Below are 21616 nucleotides of genomic sequence, written 5' to 3' on the forward strand. Positions count from 1 at the left end.
ATAAATATTCAATTCCTAATTTACATTCTTAGTCATAGTTCATATCTTCAAATAACAAAAGAAATGTTTAATATCGTATTGTCAATAGTTTAATCTGCTATCAATTCGATGCTATGATTTTCACATAGTGATGAGATCATTTGAACAAGGTCCTAATTTAGTTACAACTTACAAGTCTATTACAATATCTTGATACGTGGTATTAGTAAAGCTTCTTATGATATTGTAGGGATTGGCATATTGTTAGTCATCAATTGAACACAATTCAAAACAAATATTATTTGAAAACAGTATTGGTGTAAAATACATATAATTAACTTACTAACATCAGTAGTATTAGCTATTTTATGTTCTTTAAAACAACCATTCTTTTTTTAGAACATTTTTGTTGAATCTCTGCACTGGTTACATAGATATGCATGAAATCCAAATCAAGCATAAAATTTCCATGTATACGGACATAAATTGGCAAAGAAGTATATATCACACAGTAATGTATATTTTAGTAACAACCGTGGAATTAAGAGTTTCTGAACAGTAAAATAAATAAAATGTTTATTTTGTACACTCTGTAGTGTACAAATTTGAAAGAAAGAAAATATAGTGTTTGGTATTGCCATTCCGACACGTGACGGATTTACGAACCGACTGATCACGAGTGCACACGTTCGTGCCTTTACGTAACGGAACCTGGCCTGATACACGTATAGTTATGTTTACATAACTTAATGTTTATGGATTTATAATTATAACTTTTAACGTATTATGTGTTGTGAGGTTGATTGAGCAAGGCATGGAGGTTTTAGTTATTTTATATGAGGCATTGGAATCATAATGGTGACATGGTTGTTTGACAGATTGCTCCTATACAATATATTTCACGGATGGATATAATAGCAACAATGGGGGAGCAGCAAGGAGCGGCTCGGTGTTACGTGACGCCCTGCACGCACCGTCGCGAGTCCCTGCGGCGCAGCTGAGTCGGAGCGCGCAGCCAGGGGCCATCTCTCTCGGCTCTCCGCCGCTCCTGCCACCTGGTGCCTCTTGTTTCAAACCTCGAGGAGAGCGGTGTCTCGCTGCTCTGTCGCCGGCTGCCGCTGCACTTGTTGCTGCCACGGTCTCCTTCAGATGTTTGCTGCACGTGGTGATGGTTGTGGCATAGTCCCCGCATAACAGTTTCCACTCTACGAGACGCGGTGACATCTTGATTTTTTTTTCTGTTCTCATGGAAACTAAACTAATAATGAAGGCAATATGTAGCATGTAAAACCAACCACTTGCACTTCGCTGCAACGAATAAATTTAATTTTGACGTGAATGATATGAAAATAAGCCGTAATAGGTATATATTGCAGTGGCTCTCTATGCAATTACTTTAGTCATAGTTTTCACTATACTTTTGCAAAGTTATAAATAAATTAGCATGTCATTGGCCCCGTCAGAATGGGGGACCAGTGTTCCCTATTAGTCTGTTTGTGCCTGATGACGGGAACAGATGTGGGTTCCCAAAATGACGCAATGGTTTTGTTTTAGGAAGCCTACTGTGCTCGTCTGTACCGTCGCCGTTGTAATGACGAGAATATGTGTTATATTTCATTGCTGGGTTCGCTTGTGCATCGCGGTATTGTCTGGTTGTTGTCCAAATTATCTGTTTAGTAGCGTCGTTGGGTTCCTCTGTCTGCCGCTATGTTGTCCAGGGTTGTTGTTTGTCTGTATTTGCTTTTTTTTTGTTGTAACCGTTTCGTCGTTTTCAGCCCACTGTGCTCGTCTGTTCAGTGGTAATTTTTTCCGACTAAGTCCTTACACGGAATTCTCTGTTATCTATTCATTTGGCTTTTTTTCTGGATATTTGTGTATTTATATTTCTTGTCCATTCCTGTAGTTGTTGTCCTTGTGTATGTCCATAATTTTTTTTATGCAGCAGATTAAAGAAATAACCCTAGTACCTGGTATCATAGGTGAAATTAGCCTATGGTATATTTACTGGATATCCGGTACGTCTGACAACCCTGGTCGCGCCGACGGGTAACTAGGTCAGAAAACAGCGCGATACATCAGGGACGTGTCTCCCGTGGTACGAGATCGGAAAGGCGTGGGTGGGGTTCGCGAAACATCGCGGGCTGCTGAAGGAAACGAAGGCCCCTTCCCCGCTTTGGGGGCAGGGGATTGGGTAGGGGTATGAGAAGGGGTTGGAACTGGTAGGAAGATGAGGGATGGCTAACGGATGACGCGAGAAGGACCGCTCGCAAAGCGTGGGAGAGAACAAAAATCGAGATATAAATATAGTGCGAGAGGGAATTGAGAGAGAGACGACTCCCGCCACAGCAATAAAAGGGGGGGGGGGGACGGAACTTATAAATTCTCGGTCCGTCGACGCTAACTTCTGATTGGCTGAGCGCGGAACGCCGCCGTGTCGCTTGGCGACCTCAAGCGAGATTATAACAAACTAACTTTGGCATTCGAGAATGAGACGCGCCCCAGTAGTTGTATACCGACTTTTTGCTCTGCACTGTAGCAGGCATCTTCAGTATTTGGAACCAAGCGAGAACTGGGAGGTGTTTTATTTCAGTGGAGAAGACGTTAACATTTTAAAATCGCATAACCCAATATGTTTTCAGTTGGTAGAACCGACCACCAGAAATCGATTACCCGACGATGAAGTTGGCTGGAACGCACTGCTATTAAACTCCTGGTACTAACGTCTCGTAGGATTCTGCCGTGGTGTTTCTCTGGGAGTCTTGTAGAACGCCTGCATTTAGTCCATCCTTTGCATGGGCTGCATCATAGACTAACATTTTGGACTTTCTGCCAGGCGTTTCACATAAAAACAGCTAAGGCTAAGGCTACAGCACTACGAATGTAAACTGCCGTCAAATATTTTAAAAGTGGAATATGCCAATTCGAACATTATGAATGAGGTATTTATTTATATTATGTGTTGTCTGGACTAGCATTACAAAGTCAGCTATTTTAATGAAGACGCAGGGAGAAGGTTTCGTGGAAGTAGAACAAGATATCCTTATTTTCAGACATCAGGAAATGTCACTTGTTCAAGAGATGATAGGCTTAAATGGATTGAACTGTGTTTCGTCTAATCATAGTAATTTATTCGTTTGTTTTTATCACCGAAAGATGATATTCTAGTCTTTATTAACCTGAAGGCGAGTCAACCTCTCTGTTGCTGTGGGTTTGTTATTTGGTTTATGCCACATCAGGACAGGTCAGAACAACTGTGGCCCAATGGAAGACATCGCAAAAGGTTTTCGAGTTTAACTTGTTGTTAAATAAAGCCGCAATATTTCCGGATCTATAATGCTAAAGCATCAAGATTCGACATGTTTCCGGCATACTGCATCCCCTTCCCGTGCCTATTCCTCTTAAAGGTAACCTGGAAGAGACAATCAAGATAAAACATGTATCCAAATATTCATATCGAAGCTGCGAATGCTTATCACACGCAGGTACCTAGTACCGAAGCAATATAAAGCAAGTATTTAGCAACCTACTTGTAACCTTACATTAAACAAAACGCGGCGTGGCCTCCCATTAAGAATGGAAGCAGGAGGTGGCCAACGTACCATAAGACTAGGAACTTGTTTCTCATCACTAAGTTCCCACTCAGTCACACCGGCCTGAGACCCTCCACTCATCAGTGATTGGTTTGACCGGAGTACTATCCCCAATCTTGTAAGTTTTTAAAAGTATTACAACCAAGCAGTTTCTGCCAAATTCGCCTGTTCCTCAGGAATTACACAGCATACAAGGTTAACCACTGCCACCACGAGTTCAACTCCAGTCTACTCCAGAGCCTACCTAAATAACCTCAGAAGAGACCTCTCTCTTCAGAGATTCGGCACAATCAGAATTGGCAAGTACTCAGCAACAACGCCGCTAGACACTTGATACACACATGTACATGGTCCCCATTAGGATTAACGATGTGTGATCTCCCATGAGGCTTGGAGGCAGGTATGGCCTACCAAACCATGGGGGATTGCAGACTAACACAACAGTTGGACTATACGAAGACCCCGTCAGTCACTCTGTCACGCCTATTGGCCTGATATCCTGCAATCAGACCGTTCCTGGTCTGGCCAGGTTGCTATCCTTGTACTTTGTAGATAGTTTCCTCAGAGGAAATCATCTACCTCCAAGGTGGTTCCTTTTGACGATGAAACCATCCCTTAGGGCCTCTCCCAGCAAATCATGAAACCGACCACTTTTTCGGTCCAGGGCCAACCATGAACACCTCAGCGCAGATTCCAACATCTTTGCAGATCATCCTGTGACACTCACAACTTTCTATGGCACTATGTATCAGATGGTCGTCACTTTTCCACCTGAACATGCCACATGGGTGCCCTAGAACTGATCAGGATCTCAGTATAACCCTTATGTTAATGCAAATGATTTACACCTATATTAGCCTGGTTTGGACATACATCATAGATAATTATCACCCAGTTTTAACACTGCAGTTCACAAAGTGCACTTTAATTTCTCTTATCTTCCTTGCCTACCTTGGGACACTTCTCAGATCTTTAGCTTTCCCAATATGGGGTTCAGTGGAGACCACTTCCATTTCACTGGCCAGGTCAGCCGCAAAACAGGTCATGGCCTGCAGTTAACAGCCTTAGGCATACATGGACAACTGTAGAAGTTAATCCCACAGCACTCACAGCTGGGATATCAGAGAGACATCCTCGGAGAGCGCACCAACCCACGAGCACCAGAGATCCTCGGATTCAAAACCTTGAGGCCCAGTTATAAGCCAGAAGGTAGCCCAACTAGCATCCGAGCTCACTCCTTAGCACTCTCCGACAGAGTCTATGTGGAACCACAGAGACACCCCAAGCTATGGGCAGCTGACCAGCCCTTGGATTTCCATAGGTTATTTATTTCTTCACAATGATTCCAAAACATTGAGACATGACAGCCAGAGAGCTGAAGAGTCCAAACCCCACACCAATAATTCCGGCCGCAGGTGCTCTCTGACTGCTTTCAAAGGCAGATACACCTTATCAATTTGGAGAGGCTGCAGGTACAGGGCTCACCCAGCATAGTCCAAATTCGCTGGTTTGGCTATTCGTGAGAAAACAGCATCATTTGATTGTACTTTCTGGGAGGTCATTACCGACTGTAGCAGGCGCGGCCCAATGTAAGCACCCATAAAGCATTCGTCGCAGAATAGATGCTAACACAAAGGCATGCCGATCTTTTCTCCTAAATGTTTGAATTCTGTGCGTTGGACAGTTAGAAGTTTAGTGGACGTGAGCATATTCGACGCAATCAGTCACTTCGTGTTGAACTGCCGCTGGTTAGTAAAAAGTAAATTGAAGACCTGTGTCTTGCAACTACCTATTGTGGCTTAAGACGTTAGTCCACCCATTATAGGTATATTATGAATCCCGTATTTTGATTCTACCTCTTTATAAAAAAACTGTGGTTTACTTCAGGCAACCAGAGATTTAGCTGAATGGTCAGGAAACGAATCAGGACAATATTTTTCTCGGCGTCAGTACTGGTAAACGAAAAGGAAATAGGCCAATGTTGCTATCTAGTGTTGAAAAGCAAAACTTAAAAGCTGCTGTGAACGTGTGCCGCGTTACCATCACGTTTGCTGATCCATTTTCCGCAGTTTTGTAAAGGTAAGAATTCACGAGTGTCTGTTTTTAACAGTTTTATTATTTTCGTTGATTTTATTTCAAAGATAGATAATACTAATATTATAATACTATTATTATAATAATACTATTATTATCTCTTTACATTTTTTTTAGTTTGTCAGCTCAGCCAACTTAATTTTTTGAACTTTTCGCGTCAATCGGGTGAATATCGTCAGGTGTCATAGGGTGAATAAGGTCATCCGTTTAAATGTTGTTTATTGAGCGATTTACTTACAGTGATTTTTTTTATTTGACAGATGGAAAAGTAAGTACAAGCGGAAAACATCGCAAACATGCAGTGAGGAGAATATGAGAGAAGCAATAAATGCTGTAAATATCAGATACCTTAGTAAATGCGCAGCAGCTAAGACATATGGCATTCCATTTTCGTGTCTTCAGCGGCGTTATGCTCTTGGCGTAATAGTGCATTTAAAAAAAAAATTGGTTGTCTGTAAAGTTGGTTTACGGACGATAGTTTAACGTGACAATGTCATAACAAAACATTGATGAAATGATTGCATAGTTTATGAATAAAATTGAATCATTTTTATTTTAATAATAAAAGAATAATAATTGAAACTATACTAGAAATAAGATTTATAAAATGCAAGAATAATTAACCTTTATTGCCGAAATTGTTGTTGTATTAGCAACGAAAACCACATTAACTTTTCACTTCACTTTATAAACAGTCGACAAAACAGTTCACATGTAGATGACTTGTAATTAATTTTAAAAACTGCTGTTTAGCTATAAAGTTTAAATATAATAATGAACAAGTTTTCATATAAATAAATTGTAATCAAATATCTATCATCAATTATATGAATAACCATAATTGTTTAGTCAATTGTTACATAACCTATTATTACTGCACTCGCCGACAGATGCTACTTTTTTTAATAATGAAAGAATAAATACTTGAAATTATACTAGTAATCAGATTTTTAAAATGCAAGAATAATTAACCTTTATTGCCGAAATTTTTGTTGCAATAAGCAATGAAAACTACATTAACTTTTCGTTTAAATATAATTATGAACAAGTTTTCATATAAATAAAGTGTAATCAAATACTAACATAACCTATTATTACTGCACTCACCAACATATGCTACTTTTTTTAATAATACAAGAATAAATACTTGAAATTATACTAGTAATAAGATTTTTTAAATGCAAGAATAATTAACCTTTATTGCCGAAATTGTTATTGTAATAAGCAATGAAAACCACAGATTAATATTTGTCGAGAATATTTTACTTTTTTATGTCTTCTAGTGCTCAAAATGATATGCAATTTGTGGCCCCGGGCATGAAATTATATTAATAATTCATTAATAATAACGCCCCTCGCGATAAACAAAGGAAAATATGTATTAACCAGTGCCTGGTTCCCGCAACAGCTAATATATAGCACGATTCGTTCTGTTCGTGTCCGTCACCGTAGATGGCAGCACCGTACGGGAATAATATTATTTCGTTTTTATAATACGATTTTATAACAAATACGCATCCCAAATATACCAAACTTATTTATAATGTGTTACAATATTTTTTAAAACATTGTGCAAAAGATCCCGGGTGTAATTTGAATTATTATGTGTAACTGTAAAACACCATTGTTCGTTAAAGGCGTATTTGAATATTCAACAATACTTTTAAATAACCGTACCGATTGTGCTGAAAGTCGGTGGACGATCGTTAAATTAAATAATATTAATAGTTCAAACGACGAAAACATGATTGAAAAGTCAAATAGATGGTTGCCCCAATCGAGTGAAGAGTAATGCTGCGCATGCGTACAATGAGCGTTACAGGAGACATCCGTAGTGGGACAATGTGCGTTACGAGACACTCTTTTCGTGCGTGCAGCCGGCGTTCATCGATTTATTAGACGTTGTCAAGTCAAAAAAGCAGATCAAACAACTTTTACAGACGAACAGGAATTAGCATTAAAAAACATAATTGTTCTACACTCTAAATGTGGTTTCGGTGTGACAAATCAAGATGTAAGAAAAGTCGCATTTTCGTTTGCTCAAATATATAAATTACCAAATTTTTTTTTAATGTAAAATGGCAGGACCAAACTTTATGTCTGGATTTCTAAGAAGGCACCCTGGCATTGGTCTGTGGTAAAGTAGCTTATCAAAGTACAATAAATGACAAGTCCTGCAGCAATTTATAATTGCGATGAGTCTGGTTTTCCTCTCAATAATAAACCAGCCAGCGAAATTCTTGCACAGAAGGGTTCACCATTGGTTGTCAGCCAAAAATGTGTTGAAAGAGGCGATAACTTTACCGTTGTGGCTTCTACCAAGACAGTGGGTCATTATACTCATCCATTTGTAATTTTCAAAGGGAAGCGATATCATATGGTATATAAAGATGGTTTTCCAAATGGCACAGAATTAATCATGACTGAAAGTGGTTGGATTAATTAGGATGATTTTGTGAAATATTTTCTTTATTTTCAGAAACCTAAGGTTTGCAGGCTGATGTCTATTAGTTCTAAATGGTCATTCTTCTCCCAAATCCATCCAAGCTTTGGAATTCTGTGAAAACAATTCTATCAGTTTAATTTGCCTACCCAGTCACACGACTCACAGCCTTTGGGCCAGTTTTTTTTAACCTTTGAAAACATTTTACAGTGAACCTGCAACAAATTTGTTCAGCAACCTGGCAGGAAAAAAAAATACAAAATTTAAATTTGAGGGAATTTTCAAGGTTGTATGGAAATAATAAGCTACGTCTAGGATTGCTGAGAGTGGTTTCACGAATTTAAGTATTTATCCTATAAATATAAATACAATTCAGGACCAAGGATATTTGTCATATTTAGCCTGCGAGCCAGTTTCACTGCCTGAAGAAAATTCTGACAGAAATAATATCAGTAGAACTGACAGAACCCAAACAGAAAGTGTGCCTACACATGTAGCTAGATCTGAGTGTCTAGCTCAAGGAACTTCTAGTGCAGGCCTAGAAACCTTGAACTAACCTAGTCCTGTTTGCTTTCCTAGCCCTAGCAGACCTACAACATGTGTTAATAAGCAAGGAAACCTACAGCTAAATTACTTCCCCAAAATCCATTGCTGAATAAAAGTCTAGAAAGTTAGGTAAGGACAGAAAGATGTCTGTGGAACACAGTGAAGCATATAAAAATTAATAACAATCTTAGAAAACTTGCACCAAGATAAAGATTGACTATTGTCCCAGCAGCTAATAATCCACGTATGAAGAAGACGATACTGCATGCTGTTTCTGTAACCTGAAGTATTTGCATCCACGATCCATCTCTAAAGGAAACTGGATACAGTATCAAGAAGGCAAAGAATGCTATCACGAACTTTGTATCGGAGCATAAGTAATTCGAACTAATATAGAATAACGAAGAAGCATGAATGCAGCTAAGTCCTTAACCTGTATTCACATTTTCCAAATGCGTTTGCAATTATTTTCAGGCCCCGAAGTCGTTGGTGTGGAAATATAAATCCAAAACAATCATTTTAACAAATTTTCATATTTCTGTACTTTGGAGGCCTAAGACACTATGTCAACTTTTGGGAAAAACGCACTTTTAACCATAAACTTGACCACCGTGTGAAGTCCTTTCAAGTGGCATACAACACTAAGATCTATGATATGTCAAAAATGTACATATTTTGGGTAGAAACTAGTTGGTACATAAGTGAACCACTATTTAAAATTATTTCAACTTCTCGCATGAAAAATACGGTTTTTGTGACAATGTCTTATGCCTCCGAGGTACAGAGTTATTTTTGTACTGCGTATCGACAGACGCGTTCCGGTGGAAAACTCGAGATGCAGCTACGCAGCAACCAGGGGCAACCTCTCTGCGATATTACTATAACAACGTTGCATTCAGTTAGTTAGTGTCGCAGGCTAGATTAGGACTGGCTGCGGCCACTTCCTTGATGATATATAGATCGGATTCACGGATTGGTGACAACTTGTTAATTATGTCCCAATGGTCCCAAATATTTGTTTTTAATTATTTGTTACCTCCTCCCTCCAAACCAACTTCATTTTGGTTGGCTAGTTGAGTGAAGGATTTGGGGGGGGGGGGGGGAGAAATTTACAAAATAAACAAAGTCATCTTGCAGCTTAAAACACCACCTACATTCATACATTACTCTGGTTTCAGACTAACTTTGCCTTGGTGGTCGGCTGGTTCCAGATATTGTAACACATGATAGTTCTAGGCTATGTGCAATATTGCTTAGTATAACTACTACAGAAATTTTGCCATATTTTTATAATGATGCAACAACATTAGAGAACGCATATACGTCCATAAGCTCTCCTTATTAACATGCACTACAATTTTCAAGAATTATTTAAATAATTTATTTTACTTTAAATTATTTATTATTTTTACAATTATGTAACTATACAGACATAAGTTTATCTACACAAATGTTGCAATCAAATTTTTTCCAAGTTTTTTTTATTATGAAATATACGTACTGCTTGAAAAATGATGGAAGAGCAAACGTTAGTTTTATAACGACTGTATGTAAGTTACATTGTTCTAAATTTTACTTCGTATATTGACTTCCGTAATTATATATTTAGTTGAAAAACCAAAGGAAAAAAATTTTAACTAACTATTTGTCGTTAAAATATTTTCCAAAATAAAAAGCTCATTTAAATATATACGTATATATCATGTGTGACGAACATTTAGGAAAATTTATAAATGAGAGAGCACCAGGTTCCATGTCAGCTGAATGTGATTTTATCGGAAACGCATTAGTGCCGCAGCCCCCACAAAATTCCAAATGTACAAAAGAATTTACAAAAGAAGAGTTTCGAATGAACGTGCAATACCGCTTGTGGGTTAAAGCTGTCATCCCACCGTTCATCCACAGTAAAAGTTTAAAAAAATAAAAGAGAAAACAATTCCGTTGTTCCAAGCGTACAAAGTAAACAGAATGTGATATCCAAACTCTGGAATTTGAACAATTATTTCGTAATCATGGTTAATTTGTGCTACCAGAATGACTCATTGCTGGGATTTGAATATTCCAAGTTTTCTTTCATAAACAATTGACACATTATATTAATACGGTATCCATTAATAACTCATTTAAATGTAATCAAGCTGTGAGTTTAAGCATCAAAAACCGTTATAATTTGTATCTTTCATTTACATGATATCTTAAACAAAATATTAAGTTATTATTTTTTAATTTTATAACACTTTAGATTTTTCCTATAATTATCATATGGCTATGAGATAACACGGAAGCAATGTGAAGCAGTATGGCTACTATTATTGATATTTCTTTAACACTAGTACGTAGGCTACACTTATGACGAATAGACTTTTCAATTTGGCCGCACTTAGTAACATGACTGACATAAATAAAATTCTCAGTTCTTATTGAGTTCTAAGGAGCGTTCTAAGGAGCATATTAAAATGAAAAACATTGCATCATTAATTTCCCTATCAACTGTTCTCAGCTTGACTTGAGTTCTGGAAAACCCTGTGTGTGTGTGTGTGTGTATATATATATATATATATATATATATATATATATATATATATATATATTCAAAAACACCAGTCGATAGAAAAAAATCTTTTCCGGCAAAGCGAGACAAAAGAATCCAATTACGTGTGTCAGGAGAAGTATAGATCGAGGCTATTTGGGTATTCTGAACTGACCCATCCTTCTACATATTTGGTTCCCAGATACGACACAACGAAGAGAACTGTCATGCACTGAGTTGATTTTTTTTTTTTTACAATTTTACGTCCCTCGGTTTTTCACGGAGGCTTAAGTACGGATTTATAAACTACGCAAGAAACTCAAGAGCAAAAATACGCAACACGCAAATAACGCACGAAAAATCACGGTCGTCTATAAAGCACGAAAGTGCAAAGCTATAACCGCTTGAAATTATGAAAAAGTTGTAAACTAATTTCTTCCTCGTGATTATTCTGATGTTAATTTTTTTTGCACGAAAACTTATGACATTCTAAATAGTTCGATTTTTGAACATAATTATTTTGCTTTCGCTGTGTGATAGTTTAGTAAGTGGCCACGTGATAATTGTTATAAAAGGAAAATCACGGCATTGAGAAGGCTGAGGTGGTGAATGGGCCACGCAACACGATGCCGGGATCCGAACCCAGTCTTCCTTTGACCCACCAGCCGGGGGCGCCGACAATACCCCTGACGGCCTGAGTAGGAGTAGTATAAGGATACTGGATCAATGTAAACATAGAAATGTAAACACCGCGCCAGTACCCCCATGGGCGCCGCCATCTTGTCACGTGGGGGCCGCCATTGTTGTTGACATTGGTTACCAGGGCGCGCCACCGTCTGCTGGAGGCCGCCATCTTAGTTCAGCCTTTAGTTACCGGAGCGCGCCACCATCGCTCCGAAGGCGGGAATTGTATACAAAAAATCCTGGGCGCTAGGTGGATTCGATCCCGGGGACGCACCAACGTCGTGGTGGCGCGCTCCGGTAACTAAAGGCTGAACTAAGATGGCGGCCTCCAGCAGACGGTGGCGCGCCCTGGTAACCAATGTCAACAACAATGGCGGCCCCCACGTGACAAGATGGCGGCGCCCATGGGGGTACTGGCGCGGTGTTTACATTTCTATGTTTACATTGATCCAGTATCCTTATACTACTCCTACTGGCCTGCTTGCTTGTGGTGGAACATCTTCACAGCCGCTGATGGAGTTAGTCCAGGCGATGACGTCAACAAAGCGTGACGACTGTGTGCAGCTCAGAGGATCAATAATCAGGAATGCGACGCTGTATGGCGGAAATAAGCAGAGAGAGCCAGGAGTGGGGCCTCGATGGCATATTTGCACTATAGTAAAATTTCTCACATTCTCATTTGTTATTAAAGGCTACCTCCATCAGTAAAGTTTCACTTTTATTTCTCGTGTGTGTGTTTTTTTTCTATGTATGTTTCCCGCTCAGAGGCGCAGATACCACCTGTTTGTTACACTCTAAAAAATGCTTTTGTACTTTTACAAGAATAGTCCTTGGTAACCTTGTTGCCAACGATATCACCTGTAAAACTGCAAGGCAATGCTTTGTGGTATATGCAATTTTACACAGCTCTGCCATGTAGTTTTACAAGTGATATAGTTGGCAACAGGGTTTCCTTGTAAAAAGAGTACAAAGTGTACTGGCCCGGAGGTCCGCCGTGGCTCGGCTGATAGGGACTGCCCTGCCTCTCCCCTGGAGGAGCGGGATGTGGAGATTGCACACGTCCCCGGAGTGTGGGTCGCCGCAACTCGAGCCGTTCCTTTATCGGGCCGCGTCCATTGTCGGGAGGCGTGGCCCGGCGGCCGTTATCCTTCTCTCCCCGCACGTCCGCGGCCAGACAGAGCAATCTCTCGCTCCGCCGCCTCCTCGCTTAAAGAGTTGGGTTCAAATAGCGCGGCGGGTGTGGGCCCTTTTAACAGTTTTCTGTCGATACGCCCAACCCTGCTCGCCCCGCCTCCCCCCCCCCCCTCCCCCCTTCAACCACCTCCTCCTGAGACCAGTTGGCTTCCCCGGCGGTCTTTTGAATCTGCACGCCGCTGCCTCTCGTCCAGTGCGATGGTAGCCTCTGGAGGGAGTGAGACACCCCATCGTTCAGACCCTTCCGAAATAATTACTGTAACTAAACACGCATGCACATTTCCAGTCGAACTATCTTTCTACACAGAAAAATATTTTCTGTTATTTTAAAAACATTCCTTTAGAAAATACTTGCTGAGAAATAATTCGTAATACTACAGGAAATATATTGTAACTTTGAACAACACGTGGCTATGGTTATTTTTGAATGTATGAAATGGGTTTTTCGATATAATACTGAGTATTTCTCTACGATAACTGTGGCATGAATTTATATTATATTTATGTTTCATTTAAGCATAATTGTATTTTAAACTATGGAAAAGATTTTGTTTCATAGTGCTATTATGTGCGCAGTTGATACTGGAAAGCTATTCAAGGAACGGTTTACAAATAACTTTAATCATTGGAGGTATTGGAACAACACAAAGTATAAATGTCCGGGTAAGTATCCGAACCCAGTAATAATGCGAACATTATTTTGTAGTGATAAAGTTGTTTTCACCTAAATTTACAAATGTACAAATATCTGTAATTTTACATGTATATTTATTTTCCATTTACAAACAAATACAGTATTAATCCTAATATTCTTCTCGCTTTTTGTTTTAGCAGAATAAAGTTTAAACTGACGTTCATTTTTTTTCGGCCGGGAGAACGTTTTTTCTACAGCAAAGGATGTCTGACAGGGTTTATTACTTTCATCTCATAAATTTAATTTATAATGGTTTTATTTCAGGCCGTAAATGAATCAAACTTTCCCCTTAATATGCCTTATTCAAGCCATAATATTTTGTAATTCATACTTTTGTTACACTATTCAAGATTTAATATACTTTCGTTAGTAAATGCTGCAAAGAATGTTTGGACTGCCACCTCAAAATTTTTATAAAATACACAAAAAGAAAAAAATATTGATACATGACTACATGAATATATATTTATTTTATTTATTACATCAAAAAATATTCAATTATCAAAGTACGAATTTTCATTGCAGCACCTGTCTAAAATGTCTTGACTACTCTTGAATATATTGTAGCTTTAGATATAACTTAGTCATGTTGATTATTTCACGCAATTTTTTTCAACAGTCTTCAGAGTTGTCAGGGTGGCAAAGGTTTTCGCTGGCGGCAGGAATATTTCCAAGTCCGTTTATGCTCCGGCAAATCTTCTTCATTTCGGTGGAGAGCGTGTTACGTCACAATCTTCCCGGCTTCTTTCCTCATAGGAGGTTCATAAAAAAATACGTGAGGTGGCGCGAGCCTCGTCTCTTCTCTATCACACTCTCTCTCTTTCTCTCGTTCTCTCTTCTTTCTCATAGTTTTCTCTACCGTCCTAGCAGGGGGCAACATCCATATTTTACAGCTCGGCTTGAAATTTCATTTCCAGCTTAGGATTTCGTTTCTGCTGCAGCAGAAAGGGGGCGTATTTTGGATGCACGCGCTGAACTCGGTTCCGTCTGTAAAAATTCTCTCCATTCCAAAATCTAATTTTCTTTTTTTTTATCTACATCTGATATGGAGCCCTCCATCTACATGAGCTCAGTTTCACTTTACCGTAGAGATTTTTCCCTATGGAAACTCTGGATGGTTTTCTTTGTCTTGAGGTACGTAACTTTTTCCGTGCTTTTAATTTTTTTTTTCTTCGTGGCCACATCTCCTGTTATATGTATGTTTACTTTTATTTCGTCAGTGACAGTACTGCAAGAATACATAGCACGGTTCAGACTGTTTGTGTCTGACATACGATGTTGCAACTGTTTTGTCTTATAAAGCGTACTGTTTTGTCTGTGCCGTCGTCGTCGAGCTGTCCAGAATAACTGATTAATATTCTAGTTTGGGTCGTCTTTTCTTCACTGTTTTGTCTAAGGTTGTTATTTGTATTTTCTGTTCTTGTTTCAACTCTCTCGTCGTTGTCAGCCCATTGTGTTCGTCTGTGATGTGATAATTTTTTCTGACTAATTACTTCCATTGAGTTATATGTGCTGTTTATGAATTTAACATTATATATTGACTAATTTTTGCCTGATTTACGTGTGTTTTTGAGTAATCCTTTTTTTTTGTCCATTCTTGAGGCTTGTCCGTGACGCACAGTGTAAAACCACAAAAGCGTTCGTCCACAAATGTGTTTTAAATAAAATAACACAATTTACGTGTACACGCAAGCAAATCCTCGTATGTTTGCTAGTCTGGACGCCCCAAGACTGTTGATTACTGGACCACACATGGTCGAGATGGTGAATACATGGTATAAGCAAAAATTGACCAAGTGCAGCTATGCCACTTGAAGGATAATACGAACACTTTGACCGTGGTGACAGAGGAGGTTTACGGCTATATCTGGTGCGCAGGGTAGCTTACGAGATACGTCCAGCTAGCACCGAGGTCGGAAATACCCTACATTGTAATTATTTTTAAAGGTAGCAGAAATATTCGTTTAAAATTAAAGATATTTTTAAATTTTTACATTTACATGAAAACAACTGTATCGCTACAAAATAATGTTCGCAGTTATACTATGTTCTGATTCTTCCCCCGGGCAATTTATGCTTTGTGTTGTCCTAGTGCCTTCAACAGTAAAAATTATTTGTAAACCGTTCCGTGAATAGCTTTCCAGTATTAATTGCAAACATAATAAGAATAATAAAACAAAATTTACTTAAGTTAAATATTGAAATATATGATTATCTTTTCTATGGTTTCAAAATATATATTTTAATTAAACATCAATTAAAATATAAAGTTATGCAAAAATATTCGTAAAAAATTACTTAGTAATATCTCGAAAAACCTATTTAATATATGCAAAAAAACATTGCCTTTTGTTCGACAACGTTACAATTACTTTCTTGTAGTGTTACAAAGTAATCCTTGGCAACTGGTTTCTAAAGGAACCTTTTGTAAAAAGAACAGAAAACAATTTTCTCCTTAGAGCTTGGATTATGGATGCTGTCGAGAAAGGATTTTAGAGACGTGAGCAGCAAACACATCGGTGTATAGGAGATGTGAAAGAGAGGCATTCTTATAAAGTTATGTATTTTCTAAAAACATTACACTACCCTGTTTATGGTCAAGCAGATAATTAAAAATATATTAATCAAGTGGTTTAAAGAGTTTTAAAATATTAGTTTTTGTATTTTTGCTTATCTGTTGATGTTTGATCCACAACCAACCTTATATATAGCCGAAGGATTAGTATAAATTGTATGATTTTAGTTTACTTATTTCATGCACATATTAGCTCGTTGTGGCTAGAATATTTCTCACTTTGGTTTTTATTTTATTGATACCCCTAAAAGATTCTGTTCATATTTACACTTTTAGCGACCAGCCCAGTCATTGGTGTATTTATGTTAGTGTTGCGGGATGGGTAAGTGCAATGCATGCTGGTACTTCTAGCGTGACATCGCCTCTAAGGGCAAGGCTGTGGACTGGCGCGCAGTCTTCTCGTCGTGCGTGGAGCATCTATGATATTATAGAAGTAACCATAACCTCATTGAGCAGGAAAATGAAGATAAAAGTGTAATGCAAGTCCCTTGGTGGTTATCAAGAATTTGTCCTCGTTTTTTCATGCCTGAAATGACTCTTAAAACACGTGCTTAAGCCATTTTACTTCCACTCTCATAAAAATACAATTTAAAAACAAAATACGGAAACAGAACTACTTGTCTACCCTCTTGAAAGCTTTTTGTAAGAAGACACCACTCGGATATTTTGAAAATATTTTAAATTACGTTCTTTTTCTGAAGCTCTGCACATCGTAATGTGTACCCCGGTAGGCGGGGTCCTTGATATATCATATCATATGTATACATATACATATACATAAACATATACGTTTACACTACATTTTTTAATCAATAAATGGTCATAGTGTAATGCATATAAGGAATAAACAATCATTAGTCAGACATCATCGTCTGACATCTTAAAACTAAATATGAATACAGTAATTAACTTTCCAATATGTAAGTGCTTTATTGCGTTACAACATAAAATAAGTAAGCAGAAACATATTTTCTATGGTGATGCTTTATGTCTAGAGTAAGGAAATTTAATTTACATTTTTGTCTTATTATTTAGTCCAGATTAAAAATTTTTATCGAAAATAATCGCTGTTATACGTAGAGCTCACGAGCAAAGCTGTTGGTGAAGAGCTTGCATACCTACATTACTGTTATTGCCTTGGCGTATCGTCCGTCTTCTTGGTGGCTTGACCTCTTCTACCGTCTGTCACCTTACCGCCTCTAGGGCTGCCAATATTCGCTAACTTGCACGATTCACACTGACATGAAATGTGAGCGACGTTGAGTTTAATCATAGCGTCGCATGGCTCATCCTTCACGGATGCCGGGAGTTCTCGTGGCGATCGTGAAGATCAAATACAGGGAGTTCTCGTGGCGGTCGTGAAGAGATGCCGGTAGTTCTCGTGGCTGTCGTGAAAATCAGAGCGTATCAGAGACACCTGGGAGAGACGTCATCACGAACACGTTCCTCCGACTGTAATCAAGTCGACCGAGACGGGATCCCTCCCAGGAACCACGACACGGGCAATAAATGTTGGAGCGGATGCTTCCGAAGTTGTTCTGCTCCAGGGGCTACGAATCACGGGGCTCGACAGGGAAGAACAACTGCAGTCCCTTGAGTCAGCGCGGGGGTCAGGGGTGAAGGAGAGGGGGGGGGACACGCGTCGCGCGCCATCGGCCACCTCTGGCGAGCTCGAGGACACGAGGGGTGGCAAAACTTTTCCACACATCGATATATAGGTCTTTCGATACATCACTTGGATTATATCGATCCCGATGAAATATCGGCCTGAAAGTATCGATATTTTCGATATATCGGTATATTACACTTTACAAACTTTTACCAATGCTTTACTTATAAAATTTTGTACAGTGCCTCCACGCGACACTTTGAGGAGCCATACAGTCACAACAATGAATACAATATCACTCCGTCATATCACAACACTGCAACGACTGAATACCTATATAAAATCAGTTACCGGAGCTACGTATCTACTTTCGCGTCACCGCCACTTCTCTTGCCCAGCAGTCGAGCTGTCACTGCATTGCAATGCTTCCACTTACCAACATATTAAAATCTCTATTGTGAACGCCGATAGTTCCTTTTTCCCCTCCTTTTAAGTAATTGATTCCTTCCGAAGGCTTCGGTCCACCATTTTATTCTTTTTTTCTTCCAAATTTATCTACATCTAATTTTAATAAAATGGTTTTTTTAATTGAAAATAATATTTTTTTTAAAAAAAATCGATGTTTTCGGAACAACATATAAGTATCAAAAATATTGGAACCAAAATATTGGTACCAAATTATCGATATTTTGAACCTTAAATATAGATATTTTGGATATATCGATAAATTGTTATCATCCCTACCACCGACCTGCACTCTTGAACCCGTCGAGCAAGGAGTCGTCAGGAGACGGCATGCTTCGGCGTAGTTGAAGTCACTTTTCACCTGCAACGCCCGAAACATTGAGGGAAAGATTGCTTGACGTAAGAATTAGAATTTCCGACGCTGAAACTCAAGTCACTTCCATAAAATGCAGTCCTTCAAAACTGTTTCAACAATGCATGAAAAGTTCAGTTTTGTAATAATTTTTATATTGGTAGACTTGGTTCAACATGCAATTTTAAAATTTTCCTGTGAAGAGCATGGAAATTAGAGAAATAATATATATATTTTTAATAGTGGGACATGCTTTTATACAGCTGGTGATCCAACTGGAAACTCTTACTAACTAAACATTGCTGCGAGGTAAATAAATAAAATTTATTTTATTCCGAAACTATGTAAGTAATGGTTCTGCAACTTAACTCATAAAAAAGTGAATTACAGTGACAAATACACTGAATAATTTTACCTATTTCAGACACGATGCTAATTGGGTGATTATCCGCGGAGGCTGGCTTGGACTTCCCCCCACAGCGTGGCCAGAGCAGGCTAGGCGAGGTGATCCTGCAATGGTTCTCTGTTGCCTTTCGCAGTGTGGAGGCGGAGGGGCAACACAGCGCCCAGTATCTGAACCCGGGACCCTTTTTCTCACTAACCTCGGGCCACTGATCCAACATGTAAGACGACTCTGGTGTAGAATTTTTGAAAGATTTCGAATCAAATTACATTGATTTGGAGTTGTTTCCGCTATTTAAAACATATATTGTAGCTAATTACCACGTCCCCACGGTTTTATAAACACGGTTTCTTGTCTGTCTGTTCGGTACTAATTTTGCAATATATTTTAAAATAACTTCCCGATGAGTTATAGACTTGAAACTTTGAATATTGCTCAGGACTATATGAGAATGCAATATTATCTCTGTTTTTTTTTTTTTTTTTTTCAGTTTGTTTGTCTGTTGAGTACAAATGTGTATGGTTTTGTTAAGCATTGCCCCCGGATTATTTGCATCAGGCTACGAGCAGAACCGTACAGTGTTGCTGGATGCATAACGCAGTACTCCGCAGGCGGTGCCTAGTTCACGCCACCTGGTCATAGTTCAGAAATGGATGACAATTCTATATTAATTGTTTGTCTGTTGAGTATAAACAGTGTGTGGTTTTGTTAAACTTTGCCCCCGGATCCGTGGCGTTAGCCTACGAGAAAAACAGTACAGTGTTGCGGGATGCATAACGTAGCACTCCACAGGCGGTTTCTACATCCCCGACAGCTCCAGGTCTTTTAAGTTTTTAATAGGTTGGAATAACTTCATAAAATATGTAACATTTAACCTAAATCTTTTGAAAATTCTTCAGCTATGTTATTTTATGCTCTATACAAATTTATTAACATATTTAGCCCTAAATTTCACAGCCTGAGAAAATACAAATCTATATATTTTCTCCGCACTAAGAATATTTCAAAATGTAAAATAAAACTCTGAAATATTAATTTAATTATTTTTATTACTTATTGATATGATCTTTGAAGAAGAAAAAATTGGTTGTCTGTAAAGTCGGTTTACGGAAGATAGTTTAACGTGACAACGTCAAAACAAAACATTGATGAAATGATTGCATACTTTTATGAATAAAATTGAATCATTTTTATTGAATTATCACTATTTTGTATGGATACAAAGAAGGAGTGAAATGAAATCTACAATTTAATTGATAAATTTACTTTTATTTGCACTTATTAATTCAAATATATTTATTACTTTACCAAAGAGATTATTTTAACCATAACTTTTATACATTAACTTCAAGATCGTCGAGAATGTTTCACGCTTTTTCGCAATTGCACATTTAACGACGAAGTTTGTTCGTCATGAAATTAAAAGTATAATTTAATAAAAATGCCCTTGCAGTTAATAAAATAAGTATTAGTAAGTTTAAGAAAGAATTTCGGCTCTAATCTCCAACCCAGACGCTCGAGGTGCGCTGGGGCCGAGATTAAAATTCGTCTAGAATATTTTACGTTTTTATGTCTTCCAGTGCTAAAAATGATACGCAATTGTGGCCCCGGGCACGAAATTTTATTTATAATTCATTAATAATAACGCCCCTCACGATAAACAAAGGAAAATATTATTAACGAGTGCCTGGTTGCCGCGGAAGCGGATAGATAGCGCTATTCGTTCGGTTCGCGTCGTCACCGTAGATGGCAGAACCGTAGGGGAATAATATTATTTCGTTTTTATAATACGATTTTATAACAAATACGCATCCCAAATACATCAAACTTATTTATAATGTGTTGCAATATTCACACATATCGTAGTGGGACAATGTACGTTACTGGACACTTTTTCGTGCGTGCAGCCTGCGTTCATCGATTTATTAGACGCTGTCACGTCAAAATAAAAAACAGGAGAGAAATGCATACAGAAATGTTCAAATAATTTATAATTTACTTTAGAAGAAATAATCTGCCTTTAATTTGCCGAATCTTAAATTATATATTTTTTATACAAACTGAACCAGCGAGACAGGGTTTTATGCGCTCTCTTCAGCCAGAAAGAAGCTCACAAACACTATATAACTTCTTGGTGAAAACTTCATCGACGTATGGACTAATCATCAGAAAATAAATATTTAAATAAAAAATATTCCACTACATTTTTAAAATGGACTAAAATTTATAATAATAATTTCGCCTAACCCTACACAGATTTATAACTCTATACAGATGTTCGTGTAAATGTTTTATTGTGCTATGAAAATACTTGTAAGATTTAAAACGAAGAACGTGGAGCGCATCAATAGTAAAGAGTGTGGGAAGAAGCGGTAAGAAAACTCACACAGCAGTCACACAACAGTTCATATCTCTTGCAGTGCAATAAAAATTTTATTGACCTAGGTGAAATATTTAT

The 21616-nt window shown here is 38.2% G+C and overlaps 1 protein-coding gene across 1 annotated transcript in view; it reads left to right on the plus strand.

Annotated features, from left to right (window-relative positions):
* The window catches only part of LOC134534814 (neural-cadherin-like), a 200582-nt gene that overhangs the window by 22154 nt on the left and 156812 nt on the right, over positions 1-21616 (plus strand). The gene's annotated exons all lie outside the window — the stretch shown is intronic.

Source organism: Bacillus rossius, chromosome 1, assembly GCF_032445375.1.
Source record: "Bacillus rossius redtenbacheri isolate Brsri chromosome 1, Brsri_v3, whole genome shotgun sequence".
NCBI classification, from domain to species: domain Eukaryota; kingdom Metazoa; phylum Arthropoda; class Insecta; order Phasmatodea; family Bacillidae; genus Bacillus; species Bacillus rossius.